Source organism: Struthio camelus, chromosome 18 (genome assembly GCF_040807025.1).
Source record: "Struthio camelus isolate bStrCam1 chromosome 18, bStrCam1.hap1, whole genome shotgun sequence".
In the NCBI taxonomy this organism is placed as follows: Eukaryota; Metazoa; Chordata; class Aves; order Struthioniformes; family Struthionidae; genus Struthio; species Struthio camelus.
In genome coordinates this window covers 13,996,900-14,005,059 of record NC_090959.1, presented here as the reverse complement: position 1 = coordinate 14,005,059, position 8,160 = coordinate 13,996,900, and the positions used below count along the sequence as shown (strand labels likewise).

The 8,160-nt window shown below is 37.5% G+C and overlaps 1 protein-coding gene across 1 annotated transcript in view; it reads left to right on the top strand.

Moving 5' to 3' along the window:
• Positions 1-8,160, top strand: part of PRELID3B (PRELI domain containing 3B) — an 85,556-nt gene that overhangs the window by 51,243 nt on the left and 26,153 nt on the right. The gene's annotated exons all lie outside the window — the stretch shown is intronic.

The window sequence follows — 8,160 nt, the reverse complement described above, 5'->3', positions numbered from 1 at the left end:
ATCCAAATCAGAGAGAAAACAGATCGGAGTATATGTTGTAACTACTGTTGTAACTCCCAGTTATAAAGCAGGTCAACAGACTGAGACAGAGGGAGAGGTCTCTATAATACCAAGAGGGAGGAGGGGAAAATGCTATTTAAGCTAAAATATAATTCCTAGCACTACAGAAAGTGAATATAAATGGATATGAACAGTGAGGAGGGAGGTGAGCTTTTTGTCAGACAAGTGAAAACACTTCTCAAACATCTTTTTTGACCAAAAAGGGAGACGCAGAGAGAACAGTTTTTGAAAGGAGCTGGAAAACTTCAAGGGACTTTTTGACTTGCCTGCTCTGTGATAGTAAGGGACTGGCACTTATTACATGCGCATCTTCATATATGTATGAGAGAAGACACCCAGCTTCAAAAATTATGTGCTTGGACACAAGGCATATGCAGTCTTGAATGTGATTTTTCAGGTGTGAAAGTTTTTCAAATATTCACATGAGCTCCAACGCAAACAGGGGTTCGACTGCATTTCGTAGTCTGCAGACAGTAAAGAGCGAGGACACCTAGACAAAGGGTGGATGGGAAACAGAAGAGACACTTAATGATGCCCATGTTGCCATTTAGTGCCTAGCACCTCTGACAGCTCTTCACCCTATCTCCTGGCCACAGAGCGGGGGCCTGTTCAGCAGTGAGTTAAGAGTTCCCAGCCTGGAGGATCCAGAGCCGAATCCCAAATCAGGAGAAGTCAGTGCGTGAGTAAAACCAGCAAGATTGGGCTTGATGATTTCAGATAACTTTTAACAAATAATATCATAAAGACAGTTAAACAATTCATCACACTAGGGTGAACGAAAAGAGATCTTCATTGCTATGTCTATCTATCTGGCAAAACAGCGTGAAAGAGAGATTACTGCTAGTACAAAGAAATACAGGCTGACTGAGTTTTGAGTGTGGGCTAGGTATTAGCCACAGAAGAAACTTAAATTCTTCTTTCATGTATAAGCTAATGGTCGAAGCCAGCTTCAGGGAAATTTTGCCAGAGAAAAATGTGAACCGTGGCTTCAGTTAGGACAGAAAAGAGCATGTTTAGAGAGAAAAGAAGTATGGCTCCCCGTAGAGAGTTACATTAATGTAGAATTTATGAGTGCAGTTATAAAACATAATGTGTACTGCCAACTGAAATTGCTTAAATCGCTTCAGTAAGACTGATAATTTTCCTTATATTGTAATTTTGTGTGTGTGTAGAAGTAAAAAAGCCATATTTAATCCTTTTGATTATTGTTTCTTTCTCTAAACTCTAAATTAATTTTCATGCACTTTCTACTCAATGAACACTGTGCCTTATTAATGAGTAGTATAATTTGAATCTTCTATTATAACTCATTTTTAAAAAAAACGCGAGGAATTACAATTTTACTGACCCAGTTTCAAAAGCATAGTAACAAGATATATAGCCTGTGACAATATCTTTGAAAGATACTTGTTGCTCTTTTTGTCTCAGGATGTCGCGGACACTGTGCTAGTATAATCTGTCATTTTTCCAAGCTGCTACAGCATTCCTCATTTCTGCCACGATACTGGCCACTTTGCAGCAGCTGAAGTGACATTTGAAACCTGATGTCAAAATGCCTCTAACCCTCCTCTGGGGACTAATCCACATAAAGAATTGTGAGATAATATTGCTGTTGGTTAATTATGACAAGTAGCAATGTTTGTCTTGTAGATGTAAACAGCCAAACTCACTATTAAGCTGTGCAGATGTCAGAAACCATCATTATAGTTTTACATTATTTTTCCCTTCTTCCACCCCAAATCCCAAGAAATTAAACACTGCAGAAAATTAAATGTGCAGAAATCATGATTGCCTGCACAACTTTCATTTGACCAAAGATGCATTTGCACTATGGTATGTAACGTAATATTTTTCCCCACAGAACACAGCTCTGTAAGTTGACAGAATCTAAAATTTGGAAGAATTTGAATATAACAAAAGATAATCAAAACAGGAGGAATGAAGGCTTTTGAGTAAACTAGACAGCCAAATATTAGCTTTATATCAGTACTAGGTAATAGCTACTAAGATTCATATGGCGCTTTTGTACGTTTTGCTTAGAGAGCAAGAACAGCCATCCTAAAGAGGAACCTTCATGTATTGGCCAGGCCATACCAAAAAGTAAAAGAAAAGACCAAGATAAAAAAGGAACTTAAAGACAAAAATGTGCTGGAACAGCAAAAGGGAGACACACTGCCTCATTAGAAGCAAACATAGGTCTACTTGCCAAAGAAAAGCCTGTACAAGGAAAAGAACTAAAACACAAGCGAAAAAAAAACAAAGTAATAGATCCCACAGGGAAAAGAGTCAAGTGCTGCTGAGAAAGTGCAATCACAAAAATGAAAAGGTTCAGCTGGTTGCACATACAACCTAAGCATTTCACTAAGAACAGAGTTCTGGCCCAAAGTGCTCCGGTGTTTTTTACATCCCAAGAGTTGAGCTGTGCAGGTAGACACTCACTCAAAGAGGAAAAAATACAGATATGCTAGCTATAGCCTTGAAGCAACTCCCGTTAAAGTCCACAAATATTTTCCCAAGTTTAGCTTTAATGCATTTTAGGTGAAGTTCTAAATATATAGGCTGAATCATCATGCAGGATTGGTTTGTTTTGTTTTTTATTTTTTTTTATTATTATTTCAGCATAAGCAGGTCTAGTGAAGGACTGTTTTATGGCTTACTTCACAAGGATAATCCATGGCTCAAGAAAAATCTTAAAGACAACTGTGAGAAAAGCAGACTGCTGAGTCTAGCTGTGCTGGTAAAGTACTGGGAGATAGGGTGGTAATGAAGAATGCTCCAAGTACTCCTCCTTGCTCAAGTCATTCTTTTGCTGACAGATGAAAGGGTAAAAAATGGAGGGCCCTATGCTGCCTCTTACACAAAATAAACATTTCTCAGGAGGGGTAGGAAGGGTATTTCCAGATCTTTTAGACTACTGGAGTAGTAAGTGATGGTATTTTCAGAGATATCACACTCTAGAAAATACCATAAATATGAGTAATTACAGTTATGATGCCCTTAAACGTGATAACATAAAAAATATATAGCTTTTAGAGGAACAGTTGCTTTAACTCAAAAAGTCAGCTGAGCTGACTTTTACACTTACACAAGCTAGAGTACACAGTCATACTCATTTTTTTCCATCTGTTTCTTATTTGTCATAGAAAAACAGATAACTGCAGAACTTGTGATAACATTCAGAAATCTTCTAAAATCCACCATATAAATGCACTTTACAGGAATGAGACTAAATTTTGACAGGGTTATACATTACTCAAATCAAGCTTCAGATCAATGTCAAAAAACAGTAAAAAAAAAAACCATCAATAGCTAAAACTGTAGACACACAGCATTCCCATCACTGTGACCCCAGACCTGTACAAGTCACGTAGGTAAACCCATCAAAAGCTTCATGGTCATGTTCCACACCATGCAGCCAACTCAACTACATATTTTATTTTCTTCATAAGCTTTTGTGCCGTTGTGTTTTTTCTCAACATGTTGTCAAGGAAACCCTACATTTTTGTAGCTTAGTATCCAGCTCTTTATTGCTATAGACACAAAACAATTTAGGATTTTAAACTGATATACTTTGACTCTGAAGTGATGCTCTCAATACCATAAGCTGGACAGACTCAGAGGAAGACATCTTTTTGAAGATTTTTCTTCCCAAATACCTATAGGGAATTTGCAAATTAACTCTGCTATTTATTAATTCAATTAAATTATTTTAAAATATCATTGTTCTATTATGCTCTATGCTAGACACTGAGGAATAGCCCTGTAATCTTACTGAAGTGCTCTTGTTCACCTATATCACAATACCTCCCTTATTTTGTTGTCTACAGTTTTAGGTTCCTTTGATAAAAATATTTTTGGATTGTGTGAGAAGCTGCCAGCTAAATTCTGAATGATAATAATTAAGTCAGTAAAGTCACAGATGACATGTCTCCTTTCCTGTGTCATACTCATACCTAATATTTATAGGTTTTTTATCTGGACAAGAGGAACTATATCTGCACAGACATTATGATGCACTGTAGGGAACAACTGCTGTTCTCCAGGCAACAGCTGGGCATGAAATAGTAGCATCAACTCTGTCCATACTTAGCTTTCTTTAGAGTGTATTAGACACATCCACACGGCAAAGCATCTAGAGCAATCTCTGTCCCTTATGTCTTGTGCCTGTCGTCTGAGAAGTTCTTTCAGCATGCTATGTACAACACTCATCTACTCCATATGTGCCACAAGAGCATTCCCGTTCGCAGGCTTTAACATGCCATTTTCAGTTTTACCCTCTTGAAGATAACCAGTAGAATACATCAGAACGCTTCACGTTACTGGCCAATGTCAATATTAGAAATGTGAAGTGGTCAGGTGAAAAGAGTACTTGTAGCTTCCTGGTCAGGTGAAAAGAGTACTTGTAGCTTCCTGGCAGAATATTTTGACCTATTAATACCTTTTCTGGAGAAATGCTTTATTGCACTGGACTTCTATTTCAGTTGTATATGATGATAAAGGGTATTTCTGTTATTCTCTCCTTCGGGTTTCATGGAGCTATGCTTTTATCAGTTGTCAAGGAAACACCAGTTTTCCTCCTTTGCTCATTAATGTCTGCATTTTTGTTTCCATAGCTACAAAGGAATCTTGGTATTTTAAAATAGCAGTAATGAGACTACCATGACTTTTTTAAAATTTATTGGCACCATTAATGGCTCTGATTTTCAAAAGCAGACATGAAAACTGTATCAGCAGTTTTTTCAGCTATTAATGTTTGGTATCCTCTTGCCTTCAAATACTATGTACAAGCTGAAAAAAATTCTTCAACATCTAACCACTCACTTCATCCAGAATCAGACTCTACACATGGCACTCCAGCTTATGCCACTGAGTACTTACAGGAATGGGCAATCTGTTTTATTTAAATGCAACTTTCTGTCTGTAATAAAGTGTACGCAAAACTGTGGAGATAATTTTCCAGGTTCTTTCTTCTGTTTCAAGTTACTAAAGAGTCCTTAAATAATCACAGTGAAATGTAACAGCACAATTTTAATTGAAGTTTCCATGACCATGTCTATATTGAATTAGCATCTGTTTGGCATTAACTGAATTTCCAAATACCTGTTCCAAAATGCCCTCATCTTGACTAAAAGTATGAGCTGACATTACTGAAAACAGTCTCCTTTTTAGTTGTATTAGTTTTAATTTCAGAGGGGAAGCTGTGCAGAAGTTCTACTACAAATCTGCTAGGTGTTAACCCCATCATTTATGATATTACCGATACTTGGTAAATTTGACTGCAGATGAATAATTTGCGGGGACTTTTACAGCCAAATGTCTAGCACGCTCAGGATACAGGAACGTGGAAAAAAGCACAAAGAATCCTTCTCCTCTGCAACATCTGTACAGGAATGAAATCCAATCCTCCTTAGTGTTAAACACGGAGCTAATCGTCTACATTAGTTTAAAGCAATAATATTGTCGTCACCCTCATTTTCAAACTAACTGGCACCAAGGCTGACTCCTGGTAAAAAAGAACAGTTTTTGTCTGTATTACCTCCAAGGTATAAAAGCACTGTGCATTCCCCTATGCTCCTCTACAGATTACCTTCAGAAATTGAAACTAATAAAATGTTTTCTTACACTTTTAAATCCCACTACAGATCTAGCAGACCCCTTTTGTACTGAGTAGGCCAAATACTGTATGTAGGGAAAGCCTTTGGGAACACTCAGCTGGAATAAGCCTATCTTCCTTAAAAAATTTTAATTGGATTGTGCAGGTTAAGTAAAAGCCATTTTGAAATGAATGTCTTATTAACTGTTAAAACTCGTCAGAGAGGAAAAAAAAGTACATTCGGAGATACTGTGTTTGCCTGAATAGCTAAAAGTATTAAGAAGCATTTTTTAATTTTGTGTACTTCAGCACAATAATTGTAATTACAACACACTTAAAATAAAGTTATACCACTATTAAAGACTGTGCAAATGTAAAACTATTCAGTTCAGCTAAAGCTTCATTTTAATTTCACAAGGAAAACTAATTGGGGTAAAAACATTACTACACTACATAGTGAGAATGATGTTGAGAGGAATCACTCCTGAAATGTTTCTTAAAGTGTCTCTGTTATCCAGAAAGCAAAATTAGAAACTTTCTCATCTCGGATATTGTGATTTCAACTTGTAAGCAGTACTGACACCCAGAAATAGTTATTTCTTTCTAGAAAACCTTTAGCTTTTCCTTGAGGTCTTTATATTGAAGCAAATTTAAAACTGTAATAATTACATTTAGAAAGCGCTCTTCTTTCATATGTTTTTTGTTACCCTTGATTTAGACTTGTTTCCAGAAGCTCCGTGTATCAACTCCACCAACTTCTCATCCAAGCATTAGAAACATTTTATAAATACAAATGAACGTTTACAGTAGGCTTTTTGAAATGCAGTAACACAATAGCAAGTTAGGGGGAAAGGTGGGGAGAAAAGAGAAAAGGATTTTTCTGTTTGTTTTTAATATGTATTAAATAGATGTATAATCTATGGCACGGAAGCCTTGTTTCCCTGACCAACTTTAGGCATCTGCATGAGTGTGTAGCTTGGAGCTAGTGTCACAGGAGGCTTCCATTTAAGGCAGGGTCTCCTCCAAAATACACTTCAGCACAGGTAAGATCTTGGACACAAAGTGAGTGGGCCTATTTCTCTTTGTTCACTAAAGAAGTAGACTAGACAACTCAGGTATATCGCTAAAGTTATGTAAGACAAATATGGGCCACGGTGGTTCAGGGTCAGAATTCACAAAAGGATGCAAGTGACCAAAGTGGGACACAGAGTGCAACTAGGTAACTAAATCCATGACAGAAATCCCTTGCTACCCTCTTCTAAGCTATCTTTTACTGTTTAAAGGACCCCTATATACCTACCATTGCATTTTTGTGCAAAGCCAGTTTATATCTTCCATTCACTGCTTGACAGAGAATCCAAATTGTTCCCTGTAATTCTTCACGATCTGCCTCAAGTCCTCCTATTTGATGTTTTTATTTTTGTGTACTCTTTCAACTCTTTATTACCTTGTTTTTAATGTTATGCTAATCCTCTAGATAAACTAAAAAGAAATAATTGTTTGATTTTTGTATCACGTCATTGATAAATTCCCTTATAGTAAGTGGAAAATACACACGTGAGAAGTAGAATGAGGTCAGACACCGGCTGACATACCCAAACTGAATTGTACTGGCTCCTCTAATTCCCAAAATTTGTATTTGTGTGACTAAGATTAAAGTGTAACCCTTGTAGGTGTCCTGTAAATCAGCAGAGCTCAGTTTTTGCCCAGTGGATTACATACAGCTCACTAGACCAGTTCAGCCAGGCAATAGCTCACAACTAGTAATACTTTGGAAACAAGCAGATTGGATTTAATTTTTTGGCACAGACAGCAGCAAGCTCTGACAGTCACCATTTTTCTCCTCTAACCTCCAATATTATTATTGCAGGGGATGAAGTAGAGTACACCTGTTATGTGAGAAGGGAGAGAATGGGACGTGCATCAAGAATTAGGTATTGCTAATTGTGAGTACCAATGTTGCTGATGTACTGGTACTAGTCAGTAGGGACATAGCTCACATTTTCTGCCGGAAAGAGAAAAACTGAAACCAGACAGGGTGAACTAGACAGGGTGAACTAGACAGGGTGATCTGTGTGTGTGTGTCTGTGTATACACCTCTATCATGCCAAAATAGCTGTCATGCCATTCTCTAACACTTTTTATTTGTTAGAATTTTACTTACCTATTTGAACTGACTACAAAACACCATAGATGCATGTTCCGTGTCCTTACCTTTCTTCCTTTCCCTCCAGTATCTCTGGTTCCTCCTCTCCTCAACCTCAATAGCTTGGCTCGTGTCCCCTCACTGGTAGGCGTCCCCCAGTTGTGGCTGACTGGCCAAGCACCCGGCCAAACAGACAGTAACTGAATTCACAGTGTGGACTTTCTCCCCATGATGCCACTACTTTGGGTTTCTGTTCTCTCCCTATCTACAGATTTTCATGGAACCTGAGGCATATCTTTGAAACCTCTTTGAAGCCTCACAGTCTAACATGATTAAAATTAACCAACAGGTTCCACAATTA